This window comes from Hylobates moloch, unplaced genomic scaffold (genome assembly GCF_009828535.3).
Source record: "Hylobates moloch isolate HMO894 unplaced genomic scaffold, HMol_V3 SCAFFOLD_7, whole genome shotgun sequence".
In the NCBI taxonomy this organism is placed as follows: domain Eukaryota; kingdom Metazoa; phylum Chordata; class Mammalia; order Primates; family Hylobatidae; genus Hylobates; species Hylobates moloch.
The window spans coordinates 74,029,913-74,046,802 of record NW_026652282.1 but is presented as its reverse complement, the minus strand read 5'-3'; the positions used below and the strand labels follow the sequence as shown (position 1 = coordinate 74,046,802).

Sequence of the window (16,890 nt, the reverse complement as noted above, 5' to 3'; positions counted from 1 at the left end):
AACTATCTACACACGAAAAGCCCCTTTGTGAGAAACAAAAATCAGCTGATTACTCGCAGTACCTGGTTTCAACTACTTATTGCTGAAAGGGACAGTGAAAAGGTAGGAAAAACAGTCTTGAATCACCAATGCCACCCCTCTTTCCACCCACTGGCAGTACTAGTGTGGTGTGAAGAGCATTTTTGTTGTTGTTGTTGTTGTTGTGGGGGAAGGGATTGACTCAGTGCTGCCCTGTTATAGCAGAAACAAAACTGGACCAAACTTAGCTGACACCTGCCCACAGAGGGAGCATTTAAGCCTGCCCTAGCCAGAGGGGAATTGCCAATCCCAGTAGTCCAAACTTGACTTCCAGCAAGCCTCACTACTGAGAGCTGAAATAAATCTGAAAGGTAGCCTCTGTCACAAAGGCTGCAACTCCCAGAGAAGTCCCTGTACTAAACTAGGCCCAGAGCTGGTGGACTGGGGGCAGGGACACATGACCTATTGAGACGCCAGGTAGGGTGGCTAAGAGAGTGCTGGAATCACCCCTCTTCTGACCCCAGGCTACACAGCTCATGGCTCCAACAGAGACTGCTTCCTTCTACTTGAAGACAGGAGAGGAAAGAGTGGGGAGGACTTTATCTGCATCTTGAATACCAGCTCAGCCACAGCAGGATAGGGTACCAATCACAGTTGTTAGGCTCCCTTTCCAGGACCTCGATCCCGGATAACATTTTTAGACACCCTAGGTCTGAAGGGAACCCTCTGACATGAAGAAAAGGGTGCAGTTTTACCAGCATTTATCACTTGCTAACTGAAGAGCCCTTGGACCCTGAATAACCAGCAGCAATACCCAGGTACTATGTCAAAGACCTTGGGTGAGACTCTGAGATTTGGAGGCTTCAGGTGAGACTCAGCACATTCCCAGCTAAGGTGGATACAAGGTGAGAGACTCCTTCCACTTGGGAAAAATGGAAGGAAAAGTAAAGGGCACATTGTCTTGCACTTTAGATATCAGCTTAAACACAGAAGGGTAGAGGATCAAGTGGGCTATTGGGGTCCCCAGTTCCAGGACTGGGCTCTTGGAAGACATTACTAGACCAGCCCTTTGTGAGAGGAGAACCTACTGCCCTAAAGGGGGAGTCCAAGTGAGGCAGCATTTACCACAAGCTGAAGAGCCCTTGGGCCATAAGGGAACCTCTGAGGTAGTCTAGCAGTACTCCCCACATGTGGAAAAATTCCTAGACACATACAATCTACCAATATTTAACCATGAAGAAATCCAAAACCTGAATTTTTCAATAAGAAGTAATGACATCAGAGCCATAATAAAAATTATCCCAGTAAAGAAAAACCCAGGACATGGTAGCTTCACTGCAGAATTCCACCAAACATTTAATGAAGGTGTAATACCAATCATAGTCAACTAATTTTGAAAGTTAGAGGAGGAGAAAATACTTCCAACCTCCTTTTATGATACTAATATTATCCTAATACAAAAACCAAAGACATGTCCACAAAAGAAAACTACAGACAAATATCCCTGACGAATATTGATGCAAAAATCCTCAAGAAAATACCAGCAAATATAATTCAACAATATATTTAAAAGATCATTCATCATACCCTAGTGGGATTTATCACTGCGATGCAAGGACGGTTCAACATGCACAAATCAATGTGATAAATCATATCAATAAAATGAAGCACAAAAGTTATATGAACATTTCAATTGATGCTGAAAAGTCATTTGATAACATTAAATATCCCTTCATAATAAAACCCTGAGAACACTGAACACAGAGATAATATACCTCAACCTAATAAAAGCCATATATGACAAACCCACAGCTATTATCATACTGAATGGGGAAAAACTGAAAGCCTTTCCTTTAAGATCTGAAACATGAAAAGAATGCCCATCTTCACCACTGTTCTTCCACATTAGCACTGGAAGTATTACCTAGAGCCAACAAACAAGAGATAGGAATAAATGGCTTTCAAATTAAAAATAAATTCAAATTGTTCTTGTTTGCAGATGGTATGATCTCATACTTGGAAAAACCTAAAGACTCCACCAAGAAACTACTAGAAGTGATAACAAATCTAGTAAAATCACAGGATATAAAATCGATATGCAAAAATCTGTAGCATTTCTATATGGCAATTGTGAACAATCTGAAAAGGAAATCAAATGTAATTCAATTTATAATCACAACAAATAAAATTAAATTCTTAGAAATTAGCTTACATGAAGAATTAGAAGATCTCTCTAAGTACAATTATAAAACACTGATGAAAGAAATTGAAGAGGATACCAACAATTGCAAAGACATTCCACATTCCTGGGTTGGAGGAATCAATATTGTTAGAATGTCCATAATACCCAAAGCAATCTACAAATTCAATGAAATCTCTATTAAAATAACAATGACATTCCTCACAAAGATAGAAAATAATCCTAAAATTTATATAAAACCACACACACACACACACACACACACACACACACACACAAAATAGCTGGAGCTATCCTAAGCAAAAAGAACAAAACTGACTTCAAATTATGCTACAGACCTATAGTAACCAAAACAGCATGGTACTGTAATAGCAACAGACACATAGACAAATGGAACAGCAGAGAGAACCCAGAACAAAACCACACACATGCAGTGAATTCATTTTATACAACAGTGACAATAACATACACGGAGGAAAAGAGTCTCTTCAATAAATGGTTCTGGGGTAAGTAGATATTCATCTGCAGAAGAGAGAAACTAGACCCCTATCTCTTGCCTTATACAAAAATCAAATCAATATGTATCAAAGACTTAAAGACCTCAACCTGTGAAACTACAGCAAGAAAACATGAAGGGAACTCTCCAGGACACTGGTCTGGGTAAACATTTGTTGTGCAGTACTCCACAGGCATAGGCAACCAAAGCAAAAATGGACAAATAAGATTACATCAAGTTAACAAGCTTCTGCACAGCAAAGCTGGAAATGATTAAGGAAACCATTAACAACATGAAAAGACAGCCTACAAATTGGGAGAAAATATTTGCAAACTACACGTCTAGGAAGGGATTAATAACCAGAACATATAGGGAGGTCAAACAGCTCTATAAGAAAAAATCTAATAATCTGACTGAAAAATGGGCAAAATATCTGAATAGGCATTTTTCAAAAGAAGAAATACAAATGGCAAACAGGCATATGAAAAGGTGCTCAACATCATTGATCATCAGAGAAATGCAAATCAAAACTGCAATGAGATTAGTTAAAATGGCTTATATCCAAAACACAGGCAATAAAATATGCTGGCAAGGATGTGGAGAAAAGGGAACCCTCCTACGTTGTTGGTGGAAATGTAAATTAGTACAATCACTATGGCGAATAGTTTGGAGCTTCCTCAATAAACTAAATATTGAGCTGTCATATGACCTAGCAATCATATGGATAGAATTGAAGGTCATTATGCTAAGTGAAATAAACCAGGCACAGAAAGACAAATATCACATGTTCCCACTTATTTGTGGAACCTAAAATTCAAAACAATTGGATTCATGAAGAGAAAGTGTAGAAGAATGGTTAACAGAAGCTGTGAAGGGTATTGGGAGTGTTAGGGGCAAGTGGGGATGGTTAATGGGTACAAAAATGTTAGAAAGAATAAATGAGACCCAGTATTTGATATCACAACAGGGTGACTGTGGTCAATAATAAATTAATTATACATTTTAAAATAACTAAAAGAATATAACAGAATTTTTTGTAACAGAAAGATAAATGCTTGAGGATATGGATACTCCATTTTACATGACATGAAGACTTTTGCATCTATGTTCATCAGGGTCATCATCCTCTTTCTTCTAGTGTCTGTCAGGTTTGGTATCAGAGTAATGCTGGCCTCATTAAATGACATTTTTTAAGTGTTTCCTTTCATTTTTTTTGGAAGAATTTGAGAAGGATTGGTATTCTTCATAAAATGTTTGGTAGAATTCAGCAATGAGGCCATCAGGTCCTGGATTTTATTTGATAGGAGGTATTTTTATTACTGATTAATTCTCCTTTCTCATTATTGGTCTGTTCAGATTTTCTGGTTTTTCTGATTGAGTCTTAGTAGGTTTCACATGGCAAGAAATTTATCCATTTCCTCTATGTTATCCAGTTTATTAGTCTATAATTGTTCATGTAGTTTCTTATGATTATTTGTATTTCTGTGGCATCAATTTTAATATTTCCTCTTTCCTTTCCAGTTATAGTTATTTGAGTCTTCTCTTCTTAGTAAGCTTAACTAAAGGTTTTTTTCAAATTTTGTTTATCTTTCAAAAAATGAATGTTTGACTATTTTCATCTTATCTATTGTTTTTCTAGTCTCTATTTCTTATTTCTGCTCTATTATTTATTATTTCTTTTCTTCTACTAACATTGGGCTTAGTTCACTCTTTTCTACTTCCTTGAAGTGTAACATTAAGTTGTTTACTTGAGATCACTCTTTCTTCTTGATGTAAATATTTTGTACTACAATTTCTCTTTGAACTACTTTTTATGAATCCCATAAGTTTTGGTATATTGTATTTTCATTTTAATTTGTTTCAATATATTTTTTAATTTTTCTTTTGATCTTCTTTGACCCATTGTTTGTTAAGGAAAACGTTTTTGGATTTTCAAATATTTATAAAGTTTCCAATATTCCTCCTGTTATTGATATAAAATTTAATACCATTGTGATGAGAAAAGATACTTCATATGACTTCAGTTATATTTGTTAAGACTTGTCTTGTGGCATTACATATGGTCTATTATGGAGACTATTCCACATGCACTTGAGAATAATGTGTATTCTGCTGCTGTAAGATCTAATTTCTGCATGTCTCTTTGGTTCATGTGATATAAAGTGTAGTTGAAGGCCAATATTTCCTTCTTAATTTGCTGTCTGGATGATCTATTCATTGATCAAAGTGAGGTATGTACATCCCCTATTTTTATTGCATTGCAGTTTGTCTCTCCCTTCATATATATGTATATTTGTTTTATATATTTAGATTTTCCAATGCTGGATGCATAAATATGTAAAATTACTACATATTCTTGATGAATTGACTATTTTATCATCATACAACCACATTCCATGTCTGTTTGTTTTGGGTTTTATTTTCATGGAATATCTTTTTTCCATCCCTTCACTGTCAGTCTGTGTGTCCTTAACACCAAAGTAAGTGTCTTATAAGCAACATATAGGTGGGTTTTGCTTTTTATCCATTCAGACACTCTATATCTTTTGAGTAGAGAATTTAATTCATTTCTATCCAAGGCAATTATTGATAGGTAAGGAATTACTAATTCCATTTAGTTTATTGTTTTCTGGTACTTTTGTTCATTCTTTGTTTTTTACTTCCTCCCTGTCGTTCTTTGTGATTTGATAATTTTCTGTAGTGATATGCCTTATTTTTTTTCTCTTTTCCTTTTGCATATCTCCTATAGATTTTTGTGATTATCATGAGGCTTATATAAAACACCACGTTTATTTATAACAGACTCTTTTGAGCTGATAACAATTTGAGTTTGATCACATTAAAAAAATCTACACTTTTATGCCCCTACCCACATTTTGTTTCTGATATCACAATTTACACCTTTTTATATTGTGTATCCCTTAAAATTAATTGGAGGTGTAGTTATGTTTAACAGTTTTGTCTTTTAGCCTTTACACTAAAAATACATAATTTTAACACAACCATTACAGCACTACAGTATTCTGAGTTTAACTATGTACTTACTTTTACCAGTACGTTTTATATGATCATATGTTTTCATGTTACTAATTAGCATTCTTTTGTTTTAGCCTGAAGAAATTCCTTCAGAATTTCTCATAAGGATTTAGTGGTGATGAACTCCCTGAGCTTTGCTGTGTCTAGAAAGCCTTTATCTGTCCTTTATTTCTGAAGGATAGATTTGCCAGGTAAAGTATTCTTGCTTGCCAGTATTTTTTTGCTTTTAGTACTTTGATATATCACCCCATTTTCTCCTCGTTTGTAAAGTTTCTGCTAATAAATCTGATGATAGCCAAATGGTGTTCCTTTATATGTGAGTTTGTAAAATTTTCTCTTCCTGCTTACAAGAATCTCTCTTTGCCTTATAATTTTGTCAATTTGTTTACAATATGACTTTGTGTAGTTTTGTGTGGATTGAACTGATTGGAGACTTTTAAGCTCTTTGTACTTGAGTATTTAAATCTTTCTCTAGATTTGAGAAGCTTTCAGCCATTATTTATTTAAATAATATTTCTGTCCATTTCTCTCTGTCTTTTCCATCTCAAATTCTTGTGATGTGAAAGTTAGCCATTTTGATGCTGTCCCATAAAGTCCATACTTTCTTCATTCTTTTTACTTTTAAAAACTGATCGTATATTTTCAAATAACCCACATTTGAGTTAATAGATTGTTCTTTCTGTTTGATGAAATCTGCTATTGATGATCTCTATTACATTTTTCATTTCTTTCATTTTGATTTTTAGTTCCAGAACTTCTCTTTGGTAATTTCTTATACAGCTTTAATCTTTTTGTTAAGCTTATTTTGTTCATTTATTATGTTACTGATTTTGTTAAATTGTCTCTGTTTTCTTTTGAAATTTGCTGAGGTTCCTTAGAACAATTATTTTGGATTATTTTTCAGGCAATTTAAAGATCTCCATTTTTTGTGGTCAGTTACTGGGAAATTATTGTATTCTTTAGTGGTAATATGTTTCCTTGGTTTTTCATGTTTCTCACTGCCTTGCATTGATATCTGCACATGTGATGGAGTAGTCACCTCTTCCAGAGTTTATTGAAATACTTTCCATGAGGAAAGTCTTTCCTCGGTGGGTAGTTGCAAGGACACTGTTTGAGTGGTTGTGGAGGTTCTGGCTCTGGTTTGGGCACAGCAGCATAGTTTCCATGCAAATCTACCAGGTAAGTTTGACGTTGGCAAAGATTGCAGTGGTTCTTAATGGCCAAGGCTGAAGGTATCTGCAGTGGTGATGAAGGCCATTAAAGTTTTTAATGGTGAAGGCTGTTGGATCTTTCTCATCATTTTTTTTCTACCAGAGAAGTCATGGCCCTGATGATCTTTATTAGCACTGGATCCAGCTTAATGGCATGCTTCCCCTAGTGTCTCATGAACATTGCCTAAGAAGCAGCGATGGAGCTTGGATCTGAAGCATGGGCACACATGGAAAGATCAAGACTCTAGGGTCCTGGGCTGCATTGACAATGGTGCCTCATGTACAGAAACCCTCATTGCCATATTGGTAATAATGTGTGAGGTATAGGTGTTCGTGAAGTAGTTGGGGAATTGAAGTATGGAGCACAAATGTGTGTAGGACAACAATAGCAATGCAGTTTTCTGTGCAGACTATCTCATAGTAACATTGTTTCTGAGTTTTAGGTGCAGGTGCATGCAGTATAGCAATGGGGCTAGAGTTTGGAATGTTAGCACATGAAGGGCTATAGCAGCCTTAGGGACTGGAGAATGGGTTAGCTGTGACTGTGGCTCAAACACCAGATCCATTGTTTTTATGGGGTGGCTACAGGGCAATTACCTGTAGTTTATGCAAACACAGTGTAACTGTAGGGTTTAGGGCCTATGGTGGTGCTAGTCCTTAACTATGGTAGTTCCAGTGTTTAAGGTGTGGATGTTCACTGGTAAGCACAGAGAGATTACAGAGCCACGGTCTGGAATGTGGACACTGGTGAAGTGGCTACATCTCTGTGGCGGTTGGTGCGGGGAAGCAGCATGCACAGGGTTGGGAGGGATGGCAGCTTCAGTCCTAGAGTAGCACAGTTTTGACTTCTGTGTGGCCATGGTGCAACCACATCTTTCTCTATGGGGGTCTGCAGTGGTGATGGCTATTTATTACCTCAGTGATGAAAGGTGCCAGTATCCTCTGCTGATCAGGCCATTGGAGTCTGCAGTGGAACTCAACATGTGGCTGACATGGATAGCCATCACATTTCTTTACTCTTTGTCATCTCCAGACATTACAGATATGCCACTTTCATCATATATCCTTTCTGTGCAGTTTTTTCCGTTTTTTTTTTCTACTTTGTTACTGTTTATTCTGAAAAGGATCCTTAAGCCCTCTCAAGGCTATTTTTGTTTATGGTTTGTTGTTTTGTTGTTGTTGGTGGTGGTGGTGGTGGAGGAGGAGGATGAAAGCAGGTATCTCCTACTCTGCCACCTTCCCGATGTCACTATTCCAAAGCTTGCCTTAGGTATTCTGATAACCTCTCATTAAATACATATATATTAAAGACTACTGTGTATTTGTAGAAAATTAACCCCTTTATTTATTTATTTATTTAGAGATGGAGTTTTCACTCTTGTTGCCCAGGCTGAAGTGCAGTGGCGTAATCTCCACTCACTGCAACCCCCACCTCCCAGGTTCAAGCAATTCTCCTACCTCAGCTTCCCAAGTAGCTGGGATTACAGACACAAGCCACCATGCCTGGCTAATATATATTTTTTTTTTTTTTGATTTTCAGTAGGGACTGAGTTTCACCATGTTGGCCAGGCTGGTCTCGAACTTCTGACCTCTGGTGATCCACCCACTTCAACCTCCCCAAATACTGGGATTACTGGCATGAGCCACCGTGCCCGGCCCCTTTATTGTTATGTAATACCTCTTTTAATGTTTTATTTCTTGTTTTGAAATCTACTCTGTCTGAAATCAGTGTAGCTAAGCATCCTTTTCTTAAACTAGTGTTATCATGGCATCTTTTCCTACATTTCTATACTTTTAATCTATCTGTGTCTTTATATTTAGAGAGGATTTCTTATAAACCACAGTTTAATCTTTCTTTTTATCTACTCAAAGTCTGTCTTTACATTGATGAGTTTTAACTCACATTTAGAGTGATTATTGATATAATGAGATTAATATCTAACACACTTGTTAATTGTTTTCTATTTCTTCCACTTGTTCTTTGTTTTTAGTTTTGTTATCTTTTTTCTGTCTTTTTTATTTTAATTCATCATTTTACGTATCTTTATTTTCTCTTCTCTTTTATCACATCAATTATTCTTATTCTTGATTTTGTTATTGGTTTCCCCAGAGTTCACAATGCAGCTTACTTTCACATAACACTATATCATTTTACAGTTTAGAAGGGTGGTTACCAGAGATCAAGAATGGGGGAAATGAGATATTGGTAAAAGGGTACAAACTTGAGGTTATAAGATTTATAACTTTTGAAGATCTTATGTACAGCATGGGGACTACAGTTAATTACAATGTATTGTATACTTAAAACTTGCTAAGAGAGTAGATCTTAAGTTTTTACTACACACACAAGAAAAAGTAGCTATGTGAGTAATGGATATGTTAATTAGCTTTATTGTGGTAAGCATTTCACAATGTATACATATATCAAAACGTCATGTGGTAGACCTTCAATATATACAATTTTTATTTGTCAGTTATACCTCAGTGAAGATGGGAAGAATCTTAGTCTCTTAGAGTGCTTGTGTCCCTGGGTTGTGACTTTCACATTTCCTCTGTGGTTCTATAGCTATTTGTTTTCCGCTTAGATAAGACAGAAAGCCTAGAAGGAGATAAACTTGGTTCAGTGTCTTTCTTCTAGTTTGGATGAGACCCTGGTGAAATTCTTTCCTTTGCAGAAATGGCCTTTGTCATGTTGAATATGTTGTGCATATTTTAAATGGTTACCTTTTCCATCTCCTGTCATACAAAGGAAGATTTTAGGGTTTTTTTTTTTCTCTTTACCATGAGAAACTGGTGAGTTCCTGGAGGTAAAACTTACAAAAATGTGGACTTTCCCTTAGAAATATGACCCCAAGACATTTATCACTTTTGCTGTAGTGCACACTCAGCCTCCATCAATTTTTTATAATTACTGTTTTAGTGATCCTGTCAGTTTATGGTTCTATCTTCTGCTCTGGGTAAGCTGATATCTGCTGTGGCTTCTGAATTCATCATTCACTTCAAGTTTTCAGTGGCAGTTTGGCACTGTCACCTCAATTCTCTAACTGGTCCAAGAAAAATTCCTGCTTGAATTAAGTGATATATTATGACCACAAATTAGGAAACAATATTACAAAGTTAAATTTCTCCCCCAAATGATCTGTATATGTAGATTCAACAAAATACATGATAGGACATCTCTTCATTTATTTCTGGGTTCTCTATTCTATTCCATTGGTCTATATGCCTATTTTGGGGAAGTTTCAACATTTTATATATATACGTAATACTTACATACAAAGTCAACATTGTGATAATGCACTTTTGTGGCATCAAATTTATAAAAAATATATAAAATGAATTAGAACCCTCTTAAAGTCTCTACACAATTTCAACCTCCAGTATTGGAAATGAAGTGAAGATGAAATATAGTATAGCAAATTGCAAAAAAAAATACTGATAATTTAAAATAGTGAAGAAACTTGAAAAAAGAAAAAGAAGATAAAAATAACTAAAAAGAAAATTTTTAACATATGAAAAAGTGTATCACAGGGATAGTTTATGGGCAGTTTCACAGAGATACTCCCTAAGAGATAACTGACTTTTATGATCATTAACTATATTTTGAAATATTGTGTCTTAATGAATAGCTGCTTTTTTTCTTTTAGGAAATGGCTGTCCTCAGAGAATACGATCACATTCATTTGCCACTACATGGCATTGCTTTTTCTTGAAATTCTTTCTTGATTTGATATACAACAACATGAGCATTTCTGATTAAATTTTTCCATTTTATGTGCAATGCTTCTATATTGTTTTGGTTATGCAAAAAATCCAGTCTGTATGCACTCAATTATAGGCCACAAATTTCATATAAACAACACTGGCCAAAGAGCAACACTATTAAAGAAGTGGCTTCTTATACTACCATAGTCAGGAGTTAAACACTATTAAATAAGTGGCTTCTTATACTACCATAGTCAGTAGTTAACTACACTGACTTTTTGGGCAAATGCTGTTTTAATTCCTGAAAAGTTCCTGGAATATTATAAGCTTGAAGGAAGGCCAATGCAGGCAAATGATACATTTTTAAACTGAAGCTTTTGTCATTGTCATGCTGTGTGACCAATCCATTCATTAGAATTTTTACCAAATGCATTGAGGTTAATGGAAAAAAAACTTTATTGGTAACATTTTGAAATTCACTTGTGGAAGCTTTGGCCACACTTACTCAAAACTGTCATTGTAGTTTGAAAATTTATTTTTTTTCTGCAAAGTTCACCAGATCTTCAAATGAGCATTTACAAAATGCTTTACTATTTTGAGTTATTAATACAAAAATGAGTAGAAAAGTTATGAAATTTTTGGATTCAACCAGGGTATTAATTGTATATGGTTAATAAAAAATAGTGGGGACAGTTGGAAGTGCCATTCATTAGACACAGCGAAGCATATTTCTATATTAGGGTTAGTGGTAAATATAAGAAAATCAAAGAAGTTTACCATTTAATGTGTTTTGTAACACTGAAGAAACCAAAATATGAACAAGTGTCTTTGGTTCAGAAGGTCACTGAGCTTGTGGAATTCTTTATATTCTCTGACAGGCATTTTTTGAAGGCAAGCATGGCACCTATGTATGAAGGAGCAGAAGTAGATGATTGAATAATTTGGCAGGGGAGAGTTCTTGTGTTTTTCACCTGCATTTTTACTTATTCTGTGATCTTTGAAATACTCATTGCACTTGTATTTGGAGAGTGCTTCTGGTCTACAAATTTTGTAAGTATATTTTGTCCATTTAAAAGTCTGGTTATTGCTCAGCTGGTAGAATTAAGCAGATTTTTGCTTTTGCAGCACCAATTATAATTAACATTTAAACTTGTATCATTCGGCGTTAAGTAACCTTGCACATTTAACTAATCACAGCCTTTTTAAAAGTTAATAATTTCAGAGATCTCATTCATTGTCTTGTAAGAAACACAATAAGAAGGAATCATACTCAGCTTCCCCTTATGCCAAGTCTGTATAACCCATGTTTCTCCAGAGAGTAATAAGCAATAGGATATGTATGTAGATATATGACAGGGAACTTAGGGGAAATGGCTCATGTAATTATGATAGCTGGGAAGTCCAATGACAGGCTTTATGCAAGTGGAGACCCTGGGATGCTGGTAGAATTGTTCAGGATTTTAAAAGCCTCAGAACCTAGGGAGGCTGCAGTAAATCCTGCAATCCAAAGGCTGGCAAGCCTAAAGTTCTGATGACTGAGACACCAGAAGAGGATTATTTTAGTTCTCAGGGAGAGACAAATTCTCCTTCTAAATTTTTTCTCTCCAGGCCCAGTGATTGGATGATGTTGACCAATAACAACAGCAGATTTTCCCTACCTAATCCACTCAGATTCACACACTAATATTCTCTGTAAACAACCTCACATACACACCAAAAATAATCCTTAACCAGGTTTCCAGGTATTATTTCATCTTGTCAAGTTGACACCTAAAATTAAGTACAAATCCAATTCTGGACAATGTGACACACATATGTATCTCCTTAAACTATACTAATTTGTTATAATGTTTAGTACAATACTGTAACCCTTGAATAAACCCATGGGACCCATATGAAGTGCCACTAGTAATGCTGGAAGTGCTTTCAAGGAGCACAGAAAAGTCTGACTTTACAAGAAAGAGTTCAATTGACTGATATGTACTACAGGTAGCACAGAAAAGTCATGAGATTTCAAGAAAAAGTTGAATTGCCCGATATGTACTATAGGTTGAGGTCTGCAGCTTGCCTGACATTTCAAGATTAATAACTCAAACTTAAGGATCATTGTAAAAAAAAGTTGAAGCCATCAGTGTAGTTATACCAGCAAGTCCCAAAAGCTTGCACTTTTTGAGAAATACCTTATCTTGTGTTGAATATGCAGCTTTTATAGTGAGTGAAGGACTGCTAAAAGAAAGGCACATCTAAATATTCTAATACAACGCAAGAAAAAGCCCAGTTATTATATGACAACTTAAAGCAAAAGGAAGATGAAGGATCTAAAGCTGAAAATTGTAATACCAGCAAGAAATGGTTTGATAATTTCAGAAAGACAAATTCTGGCTTAAAACGTTTTTAGAAATTTTGGCTTAAAAATGTCAAGAAAAGAGGAGAAGCATCTTCTGCTGACCTAGTGGAAGCAGACCAGGTCCCAGCTACCATTAAGAAAATCATTGAGGAGAAAGTATATCTACCTGAATGAGTTTGTAGTGCACACACAAATAAAATGCCACAAAAGGACATTCATTAGGATAAAAGAGAGGTGAGTACGAGGATTAGAGACAGGATAGTATAACTCTTCTGTTTTGTGTAAACGCGGTCAGATTTATGATAAGGACTGCCCTTATCTATAATGTTGCTAACCCTGGAGCATTGAAGGGAAAGGATAAATACCAGTTGCCAGTCTTTTGGTTGTAAAACAAGTAGACTGGGACAATAAGAATCTTTTTTCTCTATTAATCATTTGATGCTTTGTCCTTGAAGTCAGAAAGTACCTTACCAAAAAGAGACTGCCTTTTAAAGTTCTTATAATATTGTACAATGTCCGCTGCCACCCAGAACCCTAGGTGTTCAACACTGAATGTATAAAAAGTGGTCTAATTGCCCCCAAAATAATGTTTTCAATTCAGCCTCCAGATTAGGGGGTCATAGGGATCTATAAGCCTCATGGTTCTCTAAGGAAAGGATTGTCAACTGTATGGAAAATAATTCTAATAGAGAGAAGATGATAAAAATCTACCATTCAAGATGCTATTATCTTTACTAAAGAAAGCCACCAAACGTATCAAGCTTGAAACAATACATTTCTGCTGGAGAAAATTGTGTTCAGACGTTGTGCATGACTTCACAGATTTAAAACAGAGCCAATCAAAGAAATCATACAAGATATTGTGGGTATGACCAAAAAGGTGTGTGTGTGGGAGGGGTGAAGTGTTTCCAAATATGAATCTTGAGAGGTTATGGTTCAATATGGCTGACTAGAAGCATTTATTTACTTTATTACGAAGATAAGCCAAAATAACAAGTAAATAGCAAGACCTCAAGTACATCATCTCATAGAGCAGACTGAAATTCACCAGGTAAGTGATGGGACCCACAGAAAGCCAAGAAGTGTGCAGCCAGACTACCACTGATTCAGGACAGGTGCAGAGCCAAGAGAGGATCTCGAAGGTGGGAAAGGGGTGGGTGAATGAGACACCAGCAGTGATACACACCTCCACCATGGACCTTTACAATCTTAGTCATGGGAGAGTCCCCTCGATGCCCCCAGGCCACCAGAAAAACACAAGAGCCACCTGAAAACAGTGCAGAGGCACCGTTCAAGCCCACAGGGAATCCCACAGGCTTTTGATCCCTGAGTAGGCCACTGTCAGCTACTCACCACCCCACCAAAGAGAAAGACCAGGTACTTTCATGTACCCCAAAGACAGAAACCACATCCATGGTATTGTGGAGCAGCCAGACTGTGCACCACGTGACTTTCCAACTCTCCTGCTCCCTGCCAAATCAGGCCACCTTCTGGCCCCAAGCACACTCATACTATCTCCATCTGAACACTGGCCACAGTTCAGCATTCTTTTGAGAGCACCACTCCCAGAGGTCACTGACAAGCCCTTTACAGCTGCCTCCACCCTTGCTGCCCCTACGCCAGGGAGGGGATGGGGAGGCTGGACACATTCTGGCACTGTCAGCACAGATAACTGCAGATGAGGTCCAGAGCAGCAACAGATTTTATTCCCCACAGCTCCCCACCTTCACTGCTTCCTGCCAAATGGGCCTTGTCATCTTTAGGCCTCCAGTGCACCTGCCCCACCCTCACCTGAACACTGCAGCTGTGGCTCTGTGTTCCTCTGAGAGCACACTCCCAGAGGTTGCTGACAAGCCCCTTGCAGCTGCCACTGCCACTGGCCAAGTCCTTGCCACTCCAGGGCCAGAGAGAGAGCAAGGAGGCCCAGCACATGTGCATGCCCCCAAGAGTATTAATAAAACCCAATGCAAGTGTGGGAGGGAAGTGCAAGTGTGCCACATACCCCACAGCTGCCAGTCTCTATTGCTCCAGCTGAGGGGACCTGGTCTCTGCAGTTAAAGGCCCACAGCACTGCTGCCCTGCCTTCACCTGAGCATTTCTCCTGAAAGTGTAACCCCACAACCTGAGAGTTCTGCTGGTGATCAGTGACCAGCCCACTCCTCATCACAGCCAGCATCTGAACTCTGGGCTAGCCCAACCCTGCCTGGTCCAGCCTCTTCAGGACTCATAGACACTAACCAGCAGGCAATTTAAGGACCTGTGAACTATGGGACAATGTAGCCCAGTCCAACAGTTCTGCCACCAGACCACTCCCCACAGGGCATTAGGTCAGGCCAACTCAACCAGCTGACACCTCCACAACTGATGCCCATCTACGTGGGCCAAAAAATAGAGACCTGTCTATACACATCAGTAGTGTTACCAAATCAGAGAACAGGCAAGCCATATAGCTGTCTGTATTGCACTGAGTGAAGGAATTCCAAACTGAAGCCACTCCCACAGAGAGTAATGTGAAAGGAAAATAAATCTCAGGACCCCCAAACCACTAAGCTAAGAGAAAAGTCAAGCTGAAAACTATTTCAGGCAAACTTGCCTCACATTTTATTCCTAAATAAGATAGCTATAAAGATAAGAAGCTACATACTTTCCTCACTATTTGCCCACAGGAAATTCCTTCTAGACATAGGACAGACAGAACTCTTAAGTCATTCCTCTGAGGCTCACCTGAGACAAATTCACATCTGATTGCTTCCTCTGCCCTGTTGTTTATTTAAAAATCCAGATTTACTGAGCCAGGCTAAATTGTGTATTCAGTGGAAGGCTGATCAAGGACTCAAAAGAATGCAACCTTTTGTCTTCTAACCTGGAAGCCCTCACTTCGAGTCGTCCCGCCTTACTGGACGGAACCAATGTACATCTTGCATATATTGATTGATGTCTCATGTCTCCCTAAAATGTGTAAAAGTAAACTGTACTCTCGACCACCTTGGGCACACGTCATCAGGACTTCCCTGAGGAAGTGTCATGGGTGTGTCCTTAACCTTGGCAAAATCAACTTTCTAAATTGACTGAGACCTGTCTCAGATATTTTGGCTTAACAGTAACAATACAGGCATTTACTGTGGCTTAAAGATAGACAACAGTATGCCTCTAAACTGACAGTCATGAGCCATGGGACAAGGGTGTTATTGGGAAACAGATCGTGCTCTAGCCTATCCAGGGTATGGAGCCGGTGCCATCCCCTCACTTCCTGCGGAGACCTCAAAGACTGCTGGCCACCCCCATCAGGGCTGGTGCCTGCACCCATCACTGAAGTACTCGTGAGCATGCCAGGGGATCCAGCTCTGCTCAGCTTTGTCACCCTCCCTCGATTAAACAGGAAGCTAAGGGCACTGGACACTCCACTACTCAGCCCATCACAGGAAACAGAGAGCATCTCACAGGAAACAACAAAGTGCATACATATCTGCTTGTGTTGCAGCTGGCTCTTACCCATAAGCACCACCTAGTGGCCTGCACTTGAAACTGCATGGCCACATATAAAACCTGCCAATAGAGGACAACAGGTCTACAGAAGCAAAGACAAAAGATCCTACTCAACATACATTATAGTCACACTCTCTGGGGAAGGATGAAAAAGAAATAAGGAAAAAAGCAATCCTATCATAAAGAAAATAATTTCAAAAACAAGGAGTGCCAGCCTTTGCAGATGAGGAATCAGTGTAAATTCTGGCATCATGAAAAAACAATATTGTGAGACCACCAAAGGATAACACTAGATCTCTAGCAATAGATCCTAACCAAACTGGAAATTCAGAAATGATAGATGAAGAATACAAAGTATGGATTGTGAGGAAGCTCAAAGAAATCCAAGAGA

General features: G+C 37.9%; 1 long non-coding RNA gene across 1 annotated transcript in view; it reads left to right on the top strand.

The window, feature by feature from the left end:
* The first annotated feature begins 11,578 nt into the window (after nucleotides 1–11,578).
* LOC131383901 (uncharacterized) overlaps nucleotides 11,579–16,890 on the top strand; it is a 37,707-nt gene continuing 32,395 nt past the window's right edge. Inside the window, exon 1 of the long non-coding RNA XR_009214300.1 lies at nucleotides 11,579–11,716. This is a non-coding gene — a long non-coding RNA (uncharacterized LOC131383901). The remainder of the gene's footprint in view (nucleotides 11,717–16,890) is intronic.